The 24276-nt window shown below is 47.6% G+C and overlaps 1 protein-coding gene across 3 annotated transcripts in view; it reads right to left on the reverse strand.

The window, feature by feature from the left end:
- Nucleotides 1–23714, reverse strand: part of fhip1b (FHF complex subunit HOOK interacting protein 1B) — a 183701-nt gene extending 159987 nt beyond the window's left edge. For 2 of the 3 annotated variants that reach the window (XM_073044414.1, XM_073044410.1), the window contains exon 1: nt 23618–23714. The gene's annotated coding sequence lies outside the window, so the exon portion shown is untranslated. Of the gene's footprint in view, nt 1–1730; nt 1768–23617 lie in introns of all 3 variants that reach the window. The other variant, XM_073044411.1, reaches the window with a different exon arrangement.
- Nucleotides 23715–24276: the final 562 nt, after the last annotated feature.

Consider the following 24276-nt stretch of genomic DNA (forward strand, 5'->3'; position numbering starts at 1 on the left):
GATTCAGAATATAAGATAAAGTTATGAAGACATCTTTCCAAAATTTCTCCAAGCTAGGACAGAACCAGTACATATGAATAAGAGAGGCCTCGCCCCTTTTGCATTTATCACAAAGAGGGCTTTGTTGCATGATATGAAGATTGCTGAAGGGGCAGGTAGTGTCGAGGAAACAGGTAGGTTGCAGAAAGACTTAGACAGATTAGGAGAATGGGCAAGAAAATGGCAAATGAAATACAATGTTGGAAAATGCATGGTCATACACTTTGGTAGTAAAATAAATACACTTTGGCAGAGTATTTTCTAAAAAGGGAGAAAATCCAATAATCTGAGATGCAAAGAGACGGGAGTCCTTGTGTAGAACATCCTGAAGGTTAACTTGCAGGTAGAGTTGGTGGTGAAGAAGGTAAATGCAATGTTAGCATTCATTTCAAGAGGTCTAGAATACAAGAGCAGGGATGTAATGCTGAGGCTTCATAAGGGACTGGTGAGGCCTCGCCTTAAGTATTGTGAACAGCTTTGGGCTCCTCATCTAAGAAAAGATGTGCTGACATTGGAGAGGCTTCAGAGGAGGTACACGAGGATGATTCCGAGAATGAAAGGGCTGTCATACGAAAAACATTTAATAGCTCTGGGTCTGTACTCAGAAGGATGAGGGGGATGTCATTGAAACTTTTCAAATGTTGAAAGCCCTAGACAGAGTAGATGTGGAAAGAATGTTTCCCATGGTGGAGGCAACAGGGCACAACCTCAAGATTGAGGGGAGTCCATTTGAAACAGAGATGCGGAGAGATTCTTTTAGCCAGAGGGTGGTGAATTTGTGGAATTTGTTCTGCCCTACAACAACCTGTGGAGGCCAGGTTGTTGGGTGTATTTAAGGCAGAGATTGATAGGTTCTTGATTGGCCACGGCATCAAAGGTTGTGGGGAGAAGGCCAGGGAGTGGGACTGAGAAGAGAAAAAAAGGATTAGCAATGATTGAATGCTGGAGCAGACTCAATGGGCCAAATGGCCTAATTCCACTCCTATACAGAATAAAGAGTCAATGTTTCAGGACCGATGAAGGATCTCAGCCCAAAACATTGACTGTTTATTCCTCTCCGTAGGTGCTTTCTGACCTGCTGAGTTCCTCCAGCATTTTGTGTGTATTGCTCTGGATTTTCAGTGTCTACAGAATCTCTTCCACTTATTTAATTGATAGCTGGTTAAGTGGTTCTCCTCAATCCTTTGGTTAACTACAACAGAACATTACAGCACCGTACAAGCCCTTCGGCCCAACAATGCTGGGCCAACCTTTTCACCTACTCCAAGATCAATCTAACCCTTCCCTTCTAATTAGGCTCAGTTCTGCTAGAGAAGTAAGTAACCCCAGGTTCGTTGGTTGATTGTTTTCAACAGGGTCCCACTGGATCACCAAACAGCCCCGGCATTTTTGCAGCATCCTTATTGCAACTTGGTCTTGATTCCTAAACACAGCAGTAGCTGACAAAAGACCAGAGATGCCGGCCCCTGGCCACAAGCACATCTGTTGAAGATGATTAAACCCCTCTGAGTAAACCAGAGGTAAGCTAATGTGAAATCAGACCTAATCAACGGATTATACAAGATCCAACATTCAAGACTTTTTAATATGATTTCCAGTGCACAATTATAAAGTGATGGGAGCAGGACTACATGTTCATAACAAATACAAGAAATATGATTCTATAACTCAGTAGCATTTTAAGTACTTACTGGTTAGTTTATCAGGGATACGCCTGTCCTAGCATGTCTGTATGGAATTTTTGAAAGGCGTTTCAATTCAATTCAAGATTGTTTAATGTCATTTCCAGTACACAAGTGTGAAAGAGAATGAAATAACTGTTATTGTTACACAATAAGATAAAGAACATAATAATAAAAGTACAATAAATAGAAATACATAAAATTGTATAAATACATAAAATATACATACAGTGGTGCTAGAAAGTTTGTGAACCCTGTAGAATTTTCTCTATTTCTGCAAAAATATGAACTAAAATGTGATCAGTTCTTTATGTTAAGTCCTAAAACTAGATAAAGAGAACACAATTAAATAAATAACATGAAAAACATAAAAAGTATTAATTTATTTACTGAGAAGAATGATCTAATATTATGCATTTCTTGGAAGAAGTATGTGAACCTCTGGGGTAATGCTTTCTACAGAAGCTATTTGGAGTCAGGTGTTCCAATCAATGAGATGAGACTGGAGGTGTGGGTTGTAGAGGCGCCCTGCCATATAAAAGTGACACACAAAGTCAGGTTACTGACAGAGCCTGCTCTTCTCAAAAGAAGATCTATTTATGTGCACCATGCCATGATCAAAACTTTCAGAGGACCTTAGAAGAATTGTAGAGATGCATGAATCTGGAAAAGGCTACAAAAACATTTCTAAAGACCTGAGAGTTCATCAGCCCACAGTAAGAGAAATTGTCTGCAAATGGAGGAAATTCGGTACTGTTGCTACTCTCTCTAGGAGTGGGCATCCTGCAGAGATCACACCAAGAGCACAACATGCAATGCTGAAGGAGGTGAAAAAGAACCCAAGGGTAACAGCAACAGACCTGCAGAAATCTCTAGAACTTACTAACATCTCTGTTCATGTGTCCACTATAAGAAAAACACTAACAAGAATAGTGTTTAAGGAAGGACTTCATTGAGAAAGCCACTACTCTCCAAATAAAAAACATTGCACGCCTCAAGTTTTCAAAAGACCACCTGGATGTTCTACAATGTTCTGTGGACAGATAGGACAAAAGTTGAACTTTTTAGCAGAAATGCCCATTGCTATGTTTAGAGGGAAAAGGGCACTGCACACCAGCACCAACACCTCAACCCATCTGTGAAGCATGGTGAAAGGAGCATCATGATTTCGGGCTGATCTGCTGCCTCGGGGCCTGGACAGCTTGCAATTATTGAGGGAACAATGAATTCAAAATTGTATCAAGACATTTTCCAGGAGAATATCAGGGTAGCAATCTGTCACCTGAAGCTCCTGAAGTTGGATATTACAACAAGACAATAATTCAAAAGATAAGAGTGAATCAACAAAAAAAATGGTTTAAAAAGAAGAAAATTCTTTTTTTTGGAATGGTTGAGTCAAAGTCCTGTCCTTAATCCTATAGAAATGTTGTGGAAGGACCTGGAGCAAGCAGTTCATGCAAGGAAGCCCACCAACATCCCAGAGTTGAAGCAGCTTTGCACGGTGGAATGGCCTAAAATTCCTCCAAGCCAATGTGCAGGACTGATCAAGTTACCAGAAATGTTTGGTTGATGTTATTGCTGTACAAGCGGGGGGGCACAAAAGTTACTGAAAGCAAGGTTCACATACTTTTCCAACAAATACATGTAATATTGGATCATTTTTCTCAATAAACAAATGAACAAGTATAATGTTTTTGTGTTATTTATTTAATTGGGTTCCTCTCATCTAGTCTTAGGACTTGTGTGAACATCTGATCACATTTTAGGTCATATTTATAAAGAAATAGAGAAAATTCTACATGGTGCACCAACTTTCTAGCACTACTGTAAATTAATTGTATGTTCTTAAAGTGACGCTAGGCACAGGAGTGTCTGTACATAAGGTGATTCTGACAGGAGTGGTGGTTGGGGGTGTGGAGGGGTGGGTTAGTGGGTGGAAGTGTTGATCAGCCTTACTGCTTGGGGAGAGTAACTGTTGTTGAGTCTGGTGGTCCTGTGTGGATGCTACATAGCCTCCTCCCTGATGGGAGTGGGACAAACAGTCCGGAGCAGGGTGGATGGGATCCTTCATGGTGTAACTGGCCCTTTCCTGCTACTGCCAGTTACAGTGGTTCAGACACGCACTGACTAGATTCCACATTATATTGGAAGAATAACGTGACACTGTAATTAAATATGTAATCTATATAGAACCAGATCTAAGGATAAAGGCACCTTATGACTCGGTACTACTTCCTGACTAATGCACTCCCAACAGGCCGTTGCCAGCAGCTTCTCTGAGATAAAGGAGCAACTTGCTCTACTGAAGGGACAAAGGTTGCTCCAGTGCCTCAGATCCTGTGCAGTTGTCTGCCACACATGTCATCTTACCCTTTTCACTTCCAAGGGAAAAGGGTTCAAAGCCTCCGCTCAAATCAGTTGTTCTGAAGATTTACAACCGTGAAATATGACCTTTCAAAGTCAAAGTAATTTTATTATCAAAGTAAGTACAATACTATGCAAATATATTAGGCACGTATATATAGCCAGTGTGCCCAAGACTTTTGCACAGTACTGTATTTGTCAACTTGGAGCAGGGAGCAAGTTTGTAAATCTAGAGGGAGCAAAGAATACTGGGTATGGTGAGGATGGAGCACCTTGCGAAGGGTCAGGGAGAGGTGGCAGAGAAGGAGTGTCAGGGCAGGGGCTGGCTCAGGTGCAGACACACCCAGCCCTGACACGCCAGGCAAGGTAATCTGATTTCAAACAATTGGTTTATTGATCATTACAGAACGTCTCTCTGGTGCTTCCCACTCCCTGCCCTCTCCCCTCCCTTTTTCCCAACCATGATTCCCTTCTCCCTACCTTCCCCCCTCTCAGTCCATGTTACAGACCCATATCAGAATCATCACTCACATGTGATGATTTTTTCTTTGCAGTGACAGTATAGTGCAATATATAAAATTAGTAGAGTACTGTGCAGAAGTCTTTTGTGTGGTACTGTATATGTTATCATATAGTACCTCGATTAATTTTCTTGCAGGCATTTACAGGAAAATAATGAAATACAATAGAATTTATGAAACCCTGATAATGAAGGGTAATAACTGTTCCTGAACCTGGTGGGGTGGGAACCTGGCAGCAGCAAGAAAAGAGCCTGGTCTGGATGGTGGGGGCCCTTCATGATGGATGCTGCTTTCCTGCAACACTGCTCCTTGTAGGAATGCTCGATGGTGGGGAGGACTTTTCCTGTGATGGTCTGGATTGTATCCACCATTTTCCATTCCTGGGCATTGATGTTTCTCTCACCTTGTGACTACTGATTAGTACCCTCACATGTGGCAGAGGAAATTACCCTCACGTACCACACAGTAAACTACCCCACCATATCATAAGCTATCTAACCATGCAGTAAACTAACTCCGCCATGAATGGTGCCAAGCCTGGCTGCCAAGGGAGGGTTGGGTCTGAGGCTAGCAACCTCTATCCCGTAAAAACTCAGAGCTACAGAAACGCCAACAGAAGTTCCAAAGATCTCATCCCTGGGAGAGGAAGGATTCACCAAGAAGATGGGCGATACCTGGGGTCAACATGAAAGACTGGTACAGGACAGAGGATGATCTACTGTCGGTGATTGGAGTACTGCACAGACACGACGAAGTATTCCTGCACAGGCCTGGTGAAGAGTTTTAAAAGCACAGTCTCTATAAAAGAGAGACACCACCTAGTGGAGTAGTCATCGTGGGAGTGGTCTGAGGCACAGTAGTGAGGCTTTGGCAAGAACAGGCGGAGGCAAGGTAAGAAGGTGAGTTCATTCCTTATTCCTTGTTTAAATCTTGAGAGAATATGGGGGTTATATCCATAGAGCCAGTGTTCTGCTCTGGCTACCTGATGTGGGATTCCTAGGAGACTCCCAGAACTCCCCAATGGCTACATCTGTACCAAGTGCATCGAGATGCAGCTCCTTACATACCGTGCTAGGGAACTGGAGTTGCAGCTCCATGACTTTCGGCTTGTTAGGGAAAGTGAGGCGGTGATAGACAGGAGCTACAGGGAGGTAGTCACCCCAAGGCTACAGGAGACAGACAAATGGGTGACTGTCCGGAGAGGGAAGGGAAAGCGTCAGATAAATTGAAAGAATGGTTAAGGACCTGGACCCATTGCAATTTGCTTATTGTCACAATAGGTCAACGGCAGACGCAATCTCCTTGGCTCTGCAGACGGCTTTAGACCACCTAAACAACACAAACACCTACGTCAGGATGCTGTTCATTGACTATAGCTCAGCATTTAATACCAGCATTCCCACAATCCTGACTGCGAAGTGGCAGAATGTAGGCCTCTGAAACTGGATCCTCAACTTCCTAACCGGAAGACTGCAATCTGTGCAGATTAGTGATAACATCTCCTCTTCGCTGACGATCAGCACTGGTGCATCTCAGGGGAGTGTGCTTAGCCCACTGCTCTACTCTCTGTATACACACGACTATGTGGCTAGGCATAGATCAAATACCATCTATAAATTTGCTGACAATACAACCATTGTTGGTAGAATCTCAGGTGGTGATGAGAGGGCGTACAGGAGAGAGATATGCCAACTAATGGAATGGTGCCACAGCAACAACCTGGCACTCAACGTCAGTAAGACAAAAGAGCTGATTGTGGACTTCAGGAAGGGTAAGACGAAGGAACACATACCAATCCTCATAGAAGGGTCAGAAGTGGAGAGAGTGAGGAGCTTCAAGTTCCTAGGTGTCAAGATCTCTGAGGATCTAACCTGGTCCCAACATATCGATGAAGTTATAAAGAAGGTAAGACAGCGGCTATACTTTATTAGGCATTTGAAGTGATTTGGCATGTTAAAAAACATGCTCAAAAACTTCTATAGTTGTACTGTGGAGAGCATTCTGACAGGCTGCATCACTGTCTGGTATGGAGGGGCTACTGCACAGGACCGAAAGAAGCTGCGGAAGGTTGTAAATCTAGTCAGCTCCATCTTGGGCACTAACCTACAAAGTACCCAGGACATCTTTAGGGAGCGGTGTCTCAAAAAGGCAGTGTCCATTATTAAAGACTTCCAGCACCCAGGGCATGCCCTTTTCTCACTGTTACCATCAGGGAGGAGGTACAGAAGCCTGAAGGCACACACTCAACAATTCAGGAACAGCTTCTTCCCCTCTGCCATCCAATTCCTAAATGGACTTTGAAGCTTTGGACACTACCTCACTTTTTTAATGTACAGTAATTCTGTTTTTGCACATTTTTAATAATCTGTTCAATATACATAATTGATTTACTTGTTTATTTATTATTTAATTTATTTATTATTATTATTTTTCTCTCTCTGCTGGTTATCTATTGCATTGAACTGCTGCTGCTACGTTAACAATTTCATGTCACATGCCAGTGATAATAAACCTGATTCTGATTCTGAAAAAAGTGGCAAATGGAATACAGTGTTGGGAAATGTTTGATAATGCATTTCGGTAAATGGAACAAAAGTGCGGACTATTATCTAAATGGGCAGAAAATTCAAACATCAGAGGTACAGAGGGACTTAGGACATATCCACCAATCTCTGTGTGAAAAACTTAACCCTGAGATCCCTGTGCCTGCGTCCAAGCGCCTTGAAACTATGACCCCTCGTGTTAGCCATTTCAGCCCATGGAAAAAGCCACTGGCTATCTACACAATCAACGCCTCTCATCATCTTATACACCTGTGTGTTGTTATTGGCGAGAGCACAGAGGAGGTTCACGAGGATGATTCTGTGAACGGAGGGCTTAACATATGAGGAGTGTTTGGCAGCTTTGGGCCTGTACTCACTGGAATTTAGAAGAAAGCATGGGGATCTCATTGAAACCTACCGAATGTTGAAGGACTAGTAGGGTGAACGTGGGGAGGATGTGCAGAGGAAAGGGTATCCAGAACTAGAGGGCACAGTCTCAAAATTGAGGGGCAACCTTTTAGAACAGAGGTAGGAAGGAATTTTTTTAAAAATCTGTGGAATGCTCAGCCTCAGACTGCGGTGGAGGCCAGGTCTGTGAGTATATTTAAGGCAGAAGTTGATTGTTGCCTGATCGGTCAGGGCATCAAAGGATATGGTGAGAAGGCAGGTGAATGGGGTTGAGTGGGATCCGGGATCAGCCATGATGGAATGGCAGAGCAGACTTGATGGGCTGAATGGCCTAATTCTGCTCCTCTGTCTTATGGCCTAAACCCAGTAGAGTAGTTGGCTTAAGTAAGTATATAGTAAACTACCCCACTGTAAACTGCCTAACCAGACAGTAAACTACTTTCACCATATCACAGGCAGATAAGGTTTGGCTCACTGCCCTTCATTAGTTGGGGCATTGTGTATAGGAGTTGGGAAGTTGCATTGCAGAGTTGTAAGATTTTCGTGATGCTGCACTGGAAATACAGTGTACAGTCTTAGTCATCCTGTTCCAGGAAGGACGTTATTAAACTAAAACGAGTGCAGAACTGGTTTACCAGGATATTGCGGCGACTCAGGGACCTGCGTTACATGCCAAGGTTGCATAGATTACGACTTAATTCCCTGGAATGTAGGAGATTGAGGGCTGAACTGATAGAGGAATACAAGATCATGAGGATCATAGACAGACTTTTTCCCAGCAAGGGGGTGCTAAAACAAGAGGGCAGAGGTTTAGCAGAGAGATGAGAGATTTAAAAGGGATATCAGGCAGTTTCTTCACACAGAGGGTGGTGCGTGTTTGGAATGAACTGCCAGGAATGGTGGTTGAGGTATTGTAGGCATATTAGCAATGTTTAACAGCTATCTGATAGGTAGATGGATAGGAGAGGATTATTGACCAAATGTGGCCAGCTGGGATATCTCACCAAGCAGCACAGTCTGAATGGATGTGCTGGGCTGTACGAGTCTCCAATGACCCTCACCATACTGCAAACCGTGCCTCTTAACTGCACCACTGAAGGATTACTGAACAGTTTTGGGGAATTGTACAAAATTAGTTCTTTAACATTTGGAAGGTGCTGACATTGTTCTCTTGACATCTCACTTGTAAAGTGCGCCTCAGCCTCCCTCCCCTCCAGCAATGAGGTTCTGTGCAGTGGAATGACTCACAGACCTGGTAGTGTACAAAGAAGGCGTGTTCTACACGTACAGTTACGGCTGTATGAGGACACAGTTTAACTGAAATACATTGGTTGTACGTCCTCCCCCACTGAGGTCAGCGTGCAAATCCAGCAAACACAACACTGTCAGTCGGGAAATGTGTACACACATTCAGAGGGCAGTGCTGAGGGTCAGAGCTACTACTGGGTGGGCAGTAATGGGGAGGGACAGAGCTACTACTGGGCGGGCAGTAATGGGGAGGGTGTGCTGCACCAGTACTGATAATCACAGACACAAGAGATTCTGCAGACGCTATAAATCTTGAGCAATGCACAAAATGCTGGAGAAACTCAGCAGGTCAGGCGGGGAATAAACAATTGAGGTTTCAAGCAGAGACCCTTCTTCAGGACTTGAATTAAAGTTGCAACAGTGCTAATGCTGTGCTGCACTGTCAGAGGGTTCATATCAGAGCTGCTACACCCAGCAATGCCGAGGAGGCTATTGCAATGATCAGAAAAAGCTGCAGAAGGTTGTAAACTCCATCATGGGCACCAGCCTCATCACAATTGAGGACATCTTCAAGATGCGATGCCTCAAAGAGGCGGCATCCATCATTAAGGATCCCCATCAGCCGGGACACGCCCTCTTCTCATTACTACCGTCAGGGGGGAGGTACAGGAGCCTGAGATCCCTCTTCTCATTACTACCGTCAGGGAGGAGGTACAGGAGCCTGAGATCCCTCTTCTCATTACTACCGTCAGGGAGGAGGTACAGGAGCCTGAGATCCCTCTTCTCATTACTACCGTCAGGGGGGAGGTACAGGAGCCTGAGACCACTCTTCTCATTGCTACCGTCAGGGGGGAGGTACAGGAGCCTGAGACCCCTCTTCTCATTACTACCGTCAGGGGGGAGGTACAGGAGCCTGAGACCACTCTTCTCATTACTACCGTCAGGGGGGAGGTACAGGAGCCTGAGATCCCTCTTCTCATTGCTACCATCAGGGGGGAGATACAGGAGCCTGAGACCCCTCTTCTCATTGCTACCGTCAGGGGGGAGGTACAGGAGCCTGAGACCCCTCTTCTCATTACTACCGTCAGGGGGGAGGTACAGGAGCCTGAGACCACTCTTCTCATTACTATCGTCAGGGGGGAGGTACAGGAGCCTGAGACCACTCTTCCCATTACTACCGTCAGGGGGGAGGTACAGGAGCCTGAGACCACTCTTCTCATTGCTACCGTCAGGGGGGAGGTACAGGAGCCTGAGACACCTCTTCTCATTACTACCGTCAGGGAGGAGGTACAGGAGCCTGAGATCCCTCTTCTCATTACTACCGTCAGGGGGGAGGTACAGGAGCCTGAGACCCCTCTTCTCATTACTACCGTCAGGGAGGAGGTACAGGAGCCTGAGACCACTCTTCTCATTGCTACCATCTGTGGGGAGGTACAGGAGCCTGAGACCCCTCTTCTCATTGCTACCGTCAGGGAGGAGGTACAGGAGCCTGAGATCCCTCTTCTCATTGCTACCGTCTGTGGGGAGGTACAGGAGCCTGAGATCCCCCTTCTCATTACTACCGTCTGTGGGGAGGTACAGGAGCCTGAGATCCCTCTTCTCATTACTACCGTCAGGGGGGAGGTACAGGAGCCTGAGTTCCCTCTTCTCATTACTACCGTCAGGGAGGAGGTACAGGAGCCTGAGATCCCTCTTCTCATTACTACCGTCAGGGGGGAGGTACAGGAGCCTGAGACCCCTCTTCTCATTACTACCGTCAGGGAGGAGGTACAGGAGCCTGAGACCACTCTTCTCATTGCTACCATCTGTGGGGAGGTACAGGAGCCTGAGACCCCTCTTCTCATTGCTACCGTCAGGGAGGAGGTACAGGAGCCTGAGATCCCTCTTCTCATTGCTACCGTCTGTGGGGAGGTACAGGAGCCTGAGATCCCCCTTCTCATTACTACCGTCTGTGGGGAGGTACAGGAGCCTGAGATCCCTCTTCTCATTACTACCGTCAGGGGGGAGGTACAGGAGCCTGAGTTCCCTCTTCTCATTACTACCGTCAGGGAGGAGGTACAGGAGCCTGAGACCTCTCTTCTCATTGCTACCATCTGTGGGGAGGTACAGGAGCCTGAGACCCCTCTTCTCATTGCTACCGTCAGGGAGGAGGTACAGGAGCCTGAGATCCCTCTTCTCATTGCTACCGTCTGTGGGGAGGTACAGGAGCCTGAGATCCCCCTTCTCATTACTACCGTCTGTGGGGAGGTACAGGAGCCTGAGATCCCTCTTCTCATTACTACCGTCAGGGGGGAGGTACAGGAGCCTGAGTTCCCTCTTCTCATTACTACCGTCAGGGAGGAGGTACAGGAGCCTGAGTTCCCTCTTCTCATTACTACCGTCAGGGAGGAGGTACAGGAGCCTGAGATCCCTCTTCTCATTACTACCGTCTGTGGGGAGGTACAGGAGCCTGAGATCCCTCTTCTCATTACTACCGTCTGTGGGGAGGTACAGGAGCCTGAGATCCCTCTTCTCATTACTACCGTCAGGGAGGAGGTACAGGAGCCTGAGATCCCTCTTCTCATTACTACCGTCTGTGGGGAGGTACAGGAGCCTGAGATCCCTCTTCTCATTACTACCGTCAGGGGGGAGGTACAGGAGCCTGAGTTCCCTCTTCTCATTACTACCGTCAGGGAGGAGGTACAGGAGCCTGAGATCCCTCTTCTCATTACTACCGTCAGGGGGGAGGTACAGGAGCCTGAGTTCCCTCTTCTCATTACTACCGTCAGGGGGGAGGTACAGGAGCCTGAGTTCCCTCTTCTCATTACTACCGTCAGGGAGGAGGTACAGGAGCCTGAGACCTCTCTTCTCATTGCTACCATCTGTGGGGAGGTACAGGAGCCTGAGACCCCTCTTCTCATTGCTACCGTCAGGGAGGAGGTACAGGAGCCTGAGATCCCTCTTCTCATTGCTACCGTCTGTGGGGAGGTACAGGAGCCTGAGACCTCTCTTCTCATTGCTACCATCTGTGGGGAGGTACAGGAGCCTGAGACCCCTCTTCTCATTGCTACCGTCAGGGAGGAGGTACAGGAGCCTGAGATCCCCCTTCTCATTACTACCGTCTGTGGGGAGGTACAGGAGCCTGAGATCCCTCTTCTCATTACTACCGTCAGGGGGGAGGTACAGGAGCCTGAGTTCCCTCTTCTCATTACTACCGTCAGGGAGGAGGTACAGGAGCCTGAGACCTCTCTTCTCATTGCTACCATCAGGGAGGAGGTACAGGAGCCTGAGACCACTCTTCTCATTAGTACCATCAGGGAGGAGGTACAGGAGCCTGAGATCCCTCTTCTCATTACTACCGTCAGGGGGGAGGTACAGAAGCCTGAGATCCCTCTTCTCATTGCTACCGTCTGTGGGGAGGTACAGGAGCCTGAGATCCCTCTTCTCATTACTACCGTCAGGGAGGAGGTACAGGAGCCTGAGTTCCCTCTTCTCATTACTACCGTCAGGGAGGAGGTACAGGAGCCTGAGATCCCTCTTCTCATTGCTACCGTCTGTGGGGAGGTACAGGAGCCTGAGATCCCTCTTCTCATTACTACCGTCAAGGGGGATGTACAGAAGCCTGAGATCCCTCTTCTCATTGCTACCGTCAGGGAGGAGGTACAGGAGCCTGAGACCACTCTTCTCATTAGTACCATCAGGGAGGAGGTACAGGAGCCTGAGATCCCTCTTCTCATTACTACCGTCAGGGGGGAGGTACAGAAGCCTGAGATCCCTCTTCTCATTGCTACCGTCTGGGGGGAGGTACAGGAGCCTGAGATCCCTCTTCTCATTACTACCGACAGGGGGGAGGTACAGGAGCCTGAGACTCCTCTTCTCATTACTACCGTCAGGGGGGAGGTATAGGAGCCTGAGATCCCTCTTCTCATTACTACCGTCAGGGAGGAGGTACAGGAGCCTGAGACCACTCTTCTCATTACTACCGTCAGGGAGGAGGTACAGGAGCCTGAGACCCCTCTTCTCATTACTACCGTCAGGGAGGAGGTACAGGAGCCTGAGACCACTCTTCTCATTACTACCGTCAGGGAGGAGGTACAGGAGCCTGAGACCACTCTTCTCATTACTACCGTCAGGGAGGAGGTACAGGAGCCTGAGACCCCTCTTCTCATTACTACCGTCAGGGAGGAGGTACAGGAGCCTGAGACCACTCTTCTCATTACTACCGTCAGGGAGGAGGTACAGGAGCCTGAGACACACACTCAATGCTTTAAGAACAGCTTCTTCCCCTCCACCATCAGATTTCTGAATAGTTCATGAACTTGTGAACACTACCTCACTATTTTTGCACTACTTACTTAATTTTGAATATACATTTCTTATTGTAATGTGTAGTATCTTTCTGTATTGCTCTGTGCTACTGCCACAAAACAACAAATTTCACGACGTATGTCACTGATAATAGACCTGATTCTGGGAGGACAGAACTGAACTATCTTCTGGAGGAACTAACTCAGCATCGATGGAAGGAAAGGAACTGTCCACCTTACAGGTTGAAACCCCACGTCAAGATGGCTGGCTGTCAGACCTCCTGAGTTTCGGCAGCAGTCTGCGTGTCGCTTCAGATTCCAGAATCTGCAGAGTCTCTCGTACCTCCATGAGCAGAGCTTTCCGTTCTCAGATGTGGCATTCTGCACTCGACACCTGAGATGGGTTAGCACAGAACACAGGCCCTTCACCCCACCAAGTTCACCTACTCTAACAGCCTTCCCTCCGACATAGCTTCTATTTTCCTATCATCCACATGCTTATCTAAGTCTCTTAAATCTCCCACATGTATCTGCCTCTACAACCACCCCTAAAAAAAAGCTACCTCTACCACCCCCCATACCTCGCATTAAAATTCCCCCCCCCCTCGTATTGGCCATTTCCAACCTGGCAAATGGAGTTTCAGGCTGTCCACTTTATCAATGTATGGTTCGTAAAAAAGGTGCATAAAAAGGGCCCGTAGGATCATTGGGGACCCGAGTCACCCCAATCACAAACTGTTCCAGCTGCTACCATCCGGGAAACAGTACCGCAGCAGAAAAGCCAGGACCAACAGGCTCTGGGACAGCCTCTTCCACCAGGCCATCGGAGTGATTAACTCACGCTGATCTGAGTGTATTTCTAGGTTACATTGACTGTTCTATTTGTTATAAATTATTATAAATTACAATGATTGCACATTGCACATTTAGACAGAGAAGTAACATAAAGATTTTTACTCATGTATGTGAAGGATGTAAGAAATTAAATCAATTCAATTATCATCTTGTACACCTCTATCAAGTCACCTCTCATCATCCTTCTCTCCAGAGAAAAGCCCCAGCTCGCTCAACCTCTCCTCATAAGGGCATGCTCTCTAATCCAGGCAGTAGTTTTGAAGGCACAAATGTAGTCTGACGTAGGAGCCAATCCTCCCACAGGGTGACCAGTCCACTGTGGGACACTGTACCGTCACTAAGGCAAGCTCTCCAATTGGGTTGGAAAGGTCTCCCTGAAATTTTCACTGACAGCTTTCAACATCACAAAAACAGGTTTGTCAAATCCTGAATAACACACTCAAAATGCTGGAGGAACTCAGCAGGTCAGGCAGCACGTACGGAAATAATTAAACAGTCGATGTTTTGGACCAGAACCCTTCATCAGGCCTGGAAAGGAAGGGGGAAGATCCCAGAATAAAATGGTGGGGGAAGGGGAAGGAGTACAAGCTGGCAGGTGAGACCAGTTGGATGGGGGAGGTGGGGATGAAGTGAGAAGCTGGTAGGTGATAGGTGGAGAAGAAGGAATGTGATAGGTGAGGAGAGTGGACCATGGGAGAAAGAGGAAACGAAGAGGTCCCGGGGGTTGAGATACACAGAGGCAAGTGGCCAGAGTGAGGAAAGAAGAAGCAGGAAGGGAGGGGGGAAATTACTGGTAGTTGAAGAAATTGATGCTCATGCCATCAGGTTGAAGGCTAACTAGACAGAATATGAGGTGTTGCTCCTCCACCTTAGGGTGGCCTCATCATAGCAGAAGAGGTGGCCGTGAACCGACATGTCAGAACTGGAATGGGGATGGGAATTAAAACTGTTGGCCACTGGGAAATTCTACTTTCTGTGGATGGAGCGGAGGTGCTCAACTACGCTCCCTGATGTTGATTATCACAGCTTTCGGAGGCTTGCTGTCTGGTTTGCCTCAGAAGCACACGTTCAAATCATTAAAATGCTCTGGAATACCTTGAAGGCATGTAGAGTAAAAGGTAAAAAACATCGCTGACGCTGGCAACGAGAAATAAAAGGAGAAGCGGAAGTTCTCCGGGAACAGTCAGGCAGCAGCTGTGGGGAGGGGATCTGCTACAGGTGGAAGTATCGGTGCAACGGGCAGGGCAGCGCAGCTGTTAAACACTTTATTTTATTTACAGATACAGCGTGAAACAGGCCCTTCCTCCCCCTTCAGTTCGCACCGGCCAGCAACCCCTGAGTTAACCCTCGCCTAACCACAGGGCCAATTAACCTATCGATCAGTACGCCTTACAGAGTATCCGGAGAAAACCCATTTGGATCACAGGGAGGGTGTACAAAGTGTGGCAGAATTGAACTCTCACGCCCTGAGCTGTAATAGTGCCCAAGAGAGAGGCTCCTCCTCCAGCGCTGTCTGTGTGGAGTTTGCACTCTCTCTCTCTGACCATGTGGAATCTCCTGCTCGACTCTTTCTCCCACCCACTCCGAGAGGCTTCAGTTCCCTCCCACATCCCAACTAGGTGCGGGTCAGTAGGTGAAACAGCCGACTCAATTTCAACATTGAAGAGAAGTTTGGATAGGGGTATGGAGGGCAGGTCAATGGGAGCAGACAGTTTCAATGGATTTGGCATTGAAGCTGTACTTCTCGTCTCTGCGTGTCGCTGGGAGAGTCAGCAGTAGATATTAAATGGCACACGTGAGACAGATGCTTACAGTGACTCAAAGCTCTACAGTTGTAAGAACGTATGTAAATATATGAAAATTCGGGTGATGATCTCTCCTCAGAAATATCTGCAGCATTTAACCAGAAAACACAGGAGCACAGTTAGGCCTGTCAGCCCATTTAATCTGCTCGTCCATTCAATCGTGACTGAATTATTTTCCCTCGCAAAGAACATTAAATATAGAACAGTACAGGGCAGGAAAAGGTCTTTCGGCCCATAATATTGTACTGAACCAATTGAGTTAGTAATCAACCCTATTACTCTGCTTGTACTCATGACCACATCACAGCGGCTGTCCAGCAGGCTGAGGAAGTCCTGCATTTTGCAGATGGAGTTTGTATAAATCCAAGAATGTTTTTAACTCCCAGTTTCAGCAGGGTTTAAATAGGGAAGCTCCTAGATTTTTCCCTCAGAAATTCCAGACACAGGACAGCTTACATTATTGGATTTGTAAATTGAAACATAAAATGGAGGGGCAACACAACAGAAAATGCCAGAGGAACTCAGCAGGTCAGGCAGCATCTATGGAGAGGAATTAACAGTCAGTATTTCTAGCTGAGACCCTTCATCAGGACCTTGTCAGGTCTTGGCCCGAAATGTTGACTGTTCACAGATGTCGCCTGCCCTGCTGAGATCCTCAAGTATTTTGTGCATGCTCTTCCAGTATTTACTCTGGATTTCCAGCATCTACAGGATTCAAGATTCAAAATCGTTTAATGTCATTTCCGGTACAGGTGTCCCCCACCCCCCCAACCCCACTTTACAAAGGTAGAGTGTTCTTATGAAACCTTTCTTAAGCCGAAATGGCGTAAAGTGAAGAACCATTCATTTATGTGGGAAAAATTTTCGTAAAAGTGAAAATCCTCTTTGTAATGCGAAAAGAGGTCACTAATGTAGGTCTTTTGCAAAAGCAAAGTGGCGTAAAGTGAACAGTTGTAAAGCGGGGGACACCTGTACGCAAGTGTAAAGGAGAATAAAGCAACTGTCACTCCGGATCCAATGCAGCACAAAAAAGAACACGACAATAAAAAACACACCATAAATATAAATACACAAGATAGCTTATATACACTGATTGACAGTATGTCTATAAAGTGATGCTAGGCACAGGAGTGTCTGTACACATGGTGATTCTGACAGGAAATGATAAAGTAGTGGTGGTTGGGGGTGTGGAGGGGTGGGTTAGTGGGTGGAAGTGTTGATCAGCCTTACTCCTTGGGGAAAGTAACTGTTTTTGAGTCTGGTGATCCTAGTGTGGATGCTGCACAGCCTCCCCCCTGATGGGAGAGGGACAAACAGCCCGTGAGCAGGGTGGGTGAGATCCTTCATGATGTTACTGGCCCCTTCTCTATATATGTCCTTGATGGCACGTAGGCTAGTGCATAAGATAGCTTACACACACGAGGATCTCTTGTGTTTAGAAAGTGCTGGAAATACTCAACAAGTCGGTCAGCTTCTGTCCAGATGAACACTCTATGCTTCAGGTCGGTGACCTTTCACAATCAGCAAGTTTACCACCTTAAACATGGTTGAAGTTGCAAAGAGAATTGGTCAGAGATGTCCACAGAGAACTCAGGCCTGAGCAGCTGAAGGTCAGTGTGTGAAATCTATTCTTTTTCAGGCTGATCATTGCACACCCCAACACAGAAGACCCTCCTCCACAAAACACAGTCTCTCTCACAGACATAGGCAAGCACATTCCCCACTGGGAGCTGGAACACAAACCAGCAGTCAGGGACACGGATCACTTGGGATCAGCGGCAGATGTCAGAGTCTGGAATATGGAGATGGGATCAGGAAGGGAGTTCAGGGCAGCTGAGATCATGGACTTTATATACAGTGGCGCTAGAAAGCTTGGGAATCTTTTAGAATTGTCTCTATTTCTGCATAACTATGACCTAAAATGTGATCAGATCTTCACACAAGTTCTAAAACTAGATAAAGAGAATCTAACTAAATAAATTACACAAAAACATTATACTCGTTCATTTATTTATTGAGAGAAATGATTGAATATTATATGTATTTGTTGGAAAAAGTATATGAGCCTCTAGGATTATCAGTTCATTTAAAGGGGAAATTAGAGTCAGGTGTTTCAATCAATGGGCTGTCAATCAGGTGTGAGAGTGGCAGGCCCTGCCCTATTTAAAGAGCATAAACCTGGGTCTTCACCACACAGGTTTTTGGAAATGTGCCATGCTTCGATTAAAGGAGTTTTCTGGGAATCTCAGAAAAAAAAGTTGTTGATGCTCACCAGGCTGGAAAAGGACACAAACCATTTGCAAAGAGTTTGGGCTCCACCAATCCAGTCAGATGGTGTACAAATGGAAGAAATTCAACACTGCTGTTATTCTCCTCAGGACTGGTCAACCAACAAAAATCACTCCAGGAGCAAGGCCTGTAATATTCCAGGAGGTGACAAAGAACTCCAGGGTAACATCTCAGGAGCTACAGGCCTCTCTCGTATTTGCTAACGTCATCAGGCAAACACTGAACAACAACGGTGTGTATGGCAGATAGTAAGGAGAAAGCCACTACTTTTAAGAAGCACATTACACCCCATCTAAAGTTTGCTAAAGACCACGTGGATAAGCCAGAAGGCTATTGGAAGAATGTCCTGTGGATGGATGAGTCCAAAATAGAGCCCTTTGGCTTAAATGAGAAACATTATGTTAGGAAAAAAGCAAAGACTGCATTTCATCATCAGGACCCCATCCCATCTGTGAAACGTGGTGGTGGCAGTGTCATGGCTTGGCCCTGCCTTGCTGCCTCAGGACCGTGACAGCTTGCAATCATCGATGGAACTATAAATTCTGAATTGTACCAGTAAATTCTACCGGAAAATGTCAGGGTATCTGTCTGTGAACTGAAAGTGGGTCATGCAGCAAGACAGCGACCCTAAACACACCAAAGAATGGTTAAAGCAGAAGGAATTTCACACTTTGGAACGGCTGAGTCAAAGTCCTGACTTTAATCCTATAGAAATGTTGTGGAAGGATCTGAAGCAAGCAGTTCATGCAAGGAATCTCACCAACATCCCAGAGTTGAAGCAGTTTTGTAAGGAGGAATGGCCTAAAATTCCTCCAAGCCAACATGCAGGACTGATCACCAGTTACTGGGAATGATTGGTTAAAGTTATTACTGTACGGGGGGGGGGGGGGGGGCACAACAGTTACTGAAAGCAAGGTTCACATACTTTTCTGACAAATACATGTAATATTGGATCATTTTCTCAATAAATAAATAAATGAACAAGTATCATGTTCTGTATTATTTATTTAATTGGGTTCTCTTTATCTAGTTTTAGGTCTTGTGTGATCACATTTTAGGTCGTATTTATGCAGAAATAGTGAAATTCTAAAGGGTTCACGAACTTTCTAACACCACTATAAGTTATTGGTCAGACCACACTTGAGCAGTTTTGGGCCCTTTAGCTAAGAAAGGATGTGCTGGGATTGGAGAGGGTCCAGAGGAGGTTCATCAGAATGATTCCAGGGATGAAAGTGTTAAAATGTACGTGGAGTGTTTGATGGCTCTGGGCCTGAAATCACAGGTGTTTATAAGAATGGTGGGGGGGGGGGTGGGGGGGAAATCTCATTGAAACTTATCAAATGTTGAAAAGCCAAGGTAGAATGGATGTAGAAAGGATGTTTTCTATAGTGGGGTCGTCTAGGACCTGAGAGCACAGCCTCAGAATAGAAGGACGTCCATTTAGAACAAAGAGGAGGGGGAATTTCTTTAGCCAGAGGGCGGGGAGTCGGTGTAATTCATTGCTATAGATGGTTGTGAAGGCCAAGTCATTGGGTATATTTAAGTTGGAGGTTGATAGGTTCTTGATTAATAAGGGCGTCACAGGTTATGGGGACAAGGCAAGTAAATGGGGTTGAGAGGGATAATAATGACAGAGCAGACTCAATGGGCCAAATGGTCTTAGGACCAGGAAAGTAGCTGAGGTGGGTGGGGGAGGGGTGTGGGCAGCAGTTGGTCTGCCATCCTGGGCTGCGTTCAGATCAGAAACCAGGACAGAGGACTGGGATCAGGAACCTGCAACCAGTACACAGATCAGGGTGTGGGCATTAGGATCAGGCAAAAGGATTGGGGTCAGAAACTGGAAATTTGACATTAGGGAGGATCAGGGTCTGGAATCGGGAATGGGATCAGGAACTGGCATTGGGAAATGGAATCAGAGTTTGGGATGAACGACTGGGATTGGAAATGGGATCAGGGTTTGGAATAAGGGACAAGGATTGAGAATGGGATAAGGGTTTGGGACATGGGACTGAAATCAAAAAGGGGTTCATGGTTTGGGACAAGGGACTGGGATCATGAATGGTATCAAGGTTTGGGATAAGGGTCTGGGATTGGGAATGGTATCTGGGTTTGAAATAAAGGAGTGATCCTGAATGGGATCAGGCTTTAGAATGTGGCAGGGATTGGGAATGGGATCAGGGTTTAGAATGTGGCAGGGATCAGGAATGGGATCGGGGTTTAGAATGTGGCAGAGATCGGGGTTTAGAATGTGGCAGGGATCGGGAATGGGATCGGGGTTTAGAATGTGGCAGGGATCGGGGTTTAGAATGTGGCAGGGATCGGGAATGGGATCGGGGTTTAGAATGTGGCAGGGATCGGGAATGGGATCGGGCTTTAGAATGTGGCAGGGATCGGGAATGGGATTGGGGTTTAGAATGTGGCAGGGATCGGGAATGGGATCGGGCTTAAGAATGTGGCAGGGATTGGGAATGGGATCGGGGTTTAGAATGTGGCAGGGATCGGGAATGGGATCGGGCTTTAGAATGTGGCAGGGATCGGGGTTTAGAATGTGGCAGGGATTGGGGTTTAGAATGTGGCAGGGATTGGGAATGGGATCGGGGTTTAGAATGTGGCAGGGATCGGGAATGGGATCGGGGTTTAGAATGTGGCAGGGATCGGGAATGGGATCGGGGTTTAGAATGTGACAGGGATTGGGAATGGGATCAGGGTTTAGAATGTGGCAGGGATCGGGAATGGGATCGGGGTTTAGAATGTGGCAGGGATCAGGAATGGGATCGGGGTTTAGAATGTGGCAGGGATCGGGGTTTAGAATGTGGCAGGGATTGGGAATGGGATCGGGGTTTAGAATGTGGCAGGGATCGGGCTTTAGAATGTGGCAGGGATCGGGGTTTGGATCGGGAATGGGATTGGGGTTTAGAATGTGGCAGGGATCGGGAATGGGATCGGGCTTAAGAATGTGGCAGGGATCGGGAATGGGATCGGGGTTTAGAATGTGGCAGGGATCGGGAATGGGATCGGGCTTTAGAATGTGGCAGGGATCGGGGTTTAGAATGTGGCAGGGATTGGGAATGGGATCAGGGTTTAGAATGTGGCAGGGATCGGGAATGGGATCGGGCTTTAGAATGTGGCAGGGATCGGGGTTTAGAATGTGGCAGGGATTGGGGTTTAGAATGTGGCAGGGATTGGGAATGGGATCGGGGTTTAGAATGTGGCAGGGATCGGGAATGGGATCGGGGTTTAGAATGTGGCAGGGATCGGGAATGGGATCGGGGTTTAGAATGTGACAGGGATTGGGAATGGGATCAGGGTTTAGAATGTGGCAGGGATCGGGAATGGGATCGGGGTTTAGAATGTGGCAGGGATCAGGAATGGGATCGGGGTTTAGAATGTGGCAGGGATCGGGGTTTAGAATGTGGCAGGGATCGGGGTTTAGAATGTGGCAGGGATTGGGAATGGGATCGGGGTTTAGAATGTGGCAGGGATCGGGCTTTAGAATGTGGCAGGGATCGGGGTTTGGATCGGGAATGGGATCGGGGTTTGGATCGGGAATGGGATCGGGGTTTAGAATGTGGCAGGGATCGGGGTTTGGATCGGGAATGGGATCGGGGTTTAGAATGTGGCAGGGATCGGGAATGGGATCGGGCTTTAGAATGTGGCAGGGATCGGGAATGGGATCGGGCTTTAGAATGTGGCAGGGATCGGGGTTTGGATCGGGAATGGGATCGGGGTTTAGAATGTGGCAGGGATCGGGGTTTGGATCGGGAATGGGATCGGGGTTTAGAATGTGGCAGGGATCGGGGTTTGGATCGGGAATGGGATCGGGGTTTAGAATGTGGCAGGGATCGGGGTTTGGATCGGGAATGGGATCGGGGTTTGGATCGGGAATGGGATCGGGGTTTAGAATGTGGCAGGGATCGGGGTTTGGATCGGGAATGGGATCGGGGTTTAGAATGTGGCAGGGATCGGGGTTTGGATCGGGAATGGGATCGGGGTTTAGAATGTGGCAGGGATCGGGGTTTGGATCGGGAATGGGATCGGGGTTTGGATCGGGAATGGGATCGGGGTTTGGATCGGGAATGGGATCGGGGTTTAGAATGTGGCAGGGATCGGGGTTTGGATCGGGAATGGGATCGGGGTTTGGATCGGGAATGGGATCGGGGTTTAGAATGTGGCAGGGATCGGGGTTTGGATCGGGATTGGGATCGGGGTTTGGATCGGGAATGGGATCGGGGTTTAGAATGTGGCAGGGATCGGGGTTTGGATCGGGAATGGGATCGGGGTTTAGAATGTGGCAGGGATCGGGGTTTGGATCGGGAATGGGATCGGGGTTTAGAATGTGGCAGGGATCGGGGTTTGGATCGGGAATGGGATCGGGGTTTAGAATGTGGCAGGGATCGGGGTTTGGATCGGGAATGGGATCGGGGTTTGGATCGGGAATGGGATCGGGGTTTAGAATGTGGCAGGGATCGGGGTTTGGATCGGGAATGGGATCGGGGTTTAGAATGTGGCAGGGATCGGGGTTTGGATCGGGAATGGGATCGGGGTTTGGATCGGGAATGGGATCGGGGTTTGGATCGGGAATGGGATCGGGCTTTAGAATGTGGCAGGGATCGGGGTTTGGATCGGGAATGGGATCGGGGTTTGGATCGGGAATGGGATCGGGGTTTGGATCGGGAATGGGATCGGGCTTTAGAATGTGGCAGGGATCGGGGTTTGGATCGGGAATGGGATCGGGGTTTGGATCGGGAATGGGATCGGGGTTTAGAATGTGGCAGGGATCGGGGTTTGGATCGGGAATGGGATTGGGGTTTGGATCGGGAATGGGATCGGGAATGGGATCGGGCTTTAGAATGTGGCAGGGATCGGGGTTTGGATCGGGAATGGGATCGGGCTTTAGAATGTGGCAGGGATCGGGGTTTGGATCGGGAATGGGATCGGGGTTTGGATCGGGAATGGGATCGGGGTTTGGATCGGGAATGGGATCGGGGTTTGGATCGGGAATGGGATCGGGCTTTAGAATGTGGCAGGGATCGGGGTTTGGATCGGGAATGGGATTGGGGTTTGGATCGGGGTTTAGAATGTGGCAGGGATCGGGGTTTGGATCGGGAATGGGATTGGGGTTTGGATCGGGGTTTAGAATGTGGCAGGGATCGGGGTTTGGATCGGGAATGGGATCGGGCTTTAGAATGTGGCAGGGATCGGGGACAGCGACCGCGGATGGAGTCCTGTCGCAGGAGCCTCCCTCGGATTGCAATCGGGGATCAGGGTCCAGGGAAGGGAACCGGCACCGCTCTGTTTGCGGTCCGAAGCTGGAGGACCAGGGACCAGATTCCGAGGTCGGGACTGCACCGAGACGATGAACCAGTGAACCCATTCCAGACCTGTTCCAGTCCCACTACAGAACCGCTCCGGGAATCACTCTGGAATCGCTCCGGCTCCGAACTCAATCCACACCACTCCATCACCCACTCGGGAATCGCTCCAGACCAACTCCGGAACCCACTACAGACCCGCTCCGGGATCGCTCCTGACCCGCACCACCACCCAGTCCAACCCGCTCCTGCTGCTCTCACTCACCCTCTGTCTCCACGGGCCGCAGCGCCGCCATTGACAACACCTGACGTCATCGCGCAGCACGCAACCACGCATGCGTCAGGGGATTAGCCGTGCCCCCACACTGCGCAACACAGAGCCAATCAGAACCCGGCTCCCAATCCACCAATTAGATGAACTCATCTACATTGATGAGGGTAGAGTAGGGGATGTGGTGTATATGGAGTTCAGCAAGGCATTTGATAAGGTTCCCCAGGCCAGGCTCATTCAGAAAGTAAGGGGGCATGGGGTCCGAGGAGACCTTGCTTTGTGGATCCGGAACTGGTTTGCCCACAGAAGGCAAAGTGTGGCTGTAGATGGTTGGTATTCTGCATGGAGGCTGGTGACCAGTGGTGTGCCTCAGGGATCTGGTCTGGGACCCCTCCTCTTTGTGATTTTTATAAATGACCTGGATGAGGAAGTAGAAGAGTGGGTTAGTAAGTTTGCTGATGACACAAAGGTTCGGGGTGTTCTGATTGAATTGAATTGACTTTATTTTTTACATCCTTCATGTAAATGAGTAAAAATTATTACATTATGTCTCTGTCTAAATGTGCAATGTGCAATTTATATTACTTTATAATAAATAGTATGTACAACAGGACAGTCAATATAACATAGAAATACAATTAAAAACACAAAAT

This window comes from Hemitrygon akajei, chromosome 4, assembly GCF_048418815.1.
Source record: "Hemitrygon akajei chromosome 4, sHemAka1.3, whole genome shotgun sequence".
Classification (NCBI taxonomy): Eukaryota; Metazoa; Chordata; class Chondrichthyes; order Myliobatiformes; family Dasyatidae; genus Hemitrygon; species Hemitrygon akajei.